Raw genomic sequence first — 1156 nt, 5'->3', positions numbered from 1 at the left:
TTTGTGCTGATAAGCGTGAGTGGTCTGTTGACTGACCTTTGTATTTGTTCAAATAATTGTTATGGGCAGGTTACAATATAAAAGTGTTTGTCATAATCATGTCTTGTGATTATTTGACATGAGTTTTACTTTAAAACTGAAAGTGTATTTAATTTAGTTATGTTAGTTATGATAGTTTAGTTATGATGTAAATATAATAAAAAATAAACCAAGATTTAGATTAGAATAATTATCATTTTAATCCATACATTGATAATGTCTGACTGGGCCTCGTGTCACTTTATGTTCAACAAATTGGGCCCCGAGGTCAAAAAGTTTAAGAACCCCTGATATAGATCACCTTCTTCCTCGTTAGTCTTCACTACAGCTGACTAAACTAAACCCTAACTGTACAACCCAAACACTAGGTGTCACTAACGTGTCAGATCTCATCATCTCTCCATCACCGCCGAACTTTATTCAACTTTCACATTCTTTTTATTTTCTTCTTCCTGTAGACTTTTTTGGCGCTTTCTCAAACAAGTCCAAAATTAGTTTGGAGTTTTCATGTTTGTTCGGCGGGGCGGGGCTGACACCAGACGGCGGATTGAGAATCTGCTCGTCTTTCACTGCAACGCTTCAAACAAGAAGAACTTTTCAAACAAACAAACAAAATCATAACTCTGGTTTTACTTGTTTCATCAACACAATTTAAACGCTGGTGTACGGCTTAACGTCTGCACCTTTTGACACAAACTGGAACAGATTCTTAGAGAGAGAGGATCTTTTCCCTCCACAGTGATTTAAATCAGTTGTGTGACCAGGATGTGCTGGGGTCCAGGGACTCCAGTGGATTAGTCGTCATATTAATCGTTATCGGCTAAATGCCACAATTAATCGTGATTAACTTAAATTTAATATCAGCCAACCCTGATGGGAGCCTCAGACGAAGTGACGAGTGAGTAAAATCTACACTAGCTGCATTTCCATTGCAAATGTGCACAAAACTTTGTCAATATTCTGTTAATGTCGAAAAACACAGTTTCGCAACTGCGGTGTTTTCATTAAGTAAGAAATGCTGTAGCGGCTAAAATCCTATATTTTAGGCTACTGGTGGTTGTTCTTGAAAGGCATTGGTTTTACGTGCGCTCAATTAAGATTCAGCATGCCGATCTTC

General features: G+C 37.8%; 1 protein-coding gene across 1 annotated transcript in view; it reads left to right on the top strand.

Annotated features, from left to right (window-relative positions):
- LOC106528653 (inverted formin-2) overlaps positions 1 to 1156 on the top strand; it is a 28043-nt gene that overhangs the window by 12201 nt on the left and 14686 nt on the right. The window lies entirely within an intron of this gene.

The sequence above is a fragment of the Austrofundulus limnaeus genome, unplaced genomic scaffold (genome assembly GCF_001266775.1).
Source record: "Austrofundulus limnaeus strain Quisiro unplaced genomic scaffold, Austrofundulus_limnaeus-1.0 Scaffold394, whole genome shotgun sequence".
NCBI lineage: Eukaryota > Metazoa > Chordata > Actinopteri > Cyprinodontiformes > Rivulidae > Austrofundulus > Austrofundulus limnaeus.
This window is presented reverse-complemented; position numbering and strand designations above follow the sequence as displayed.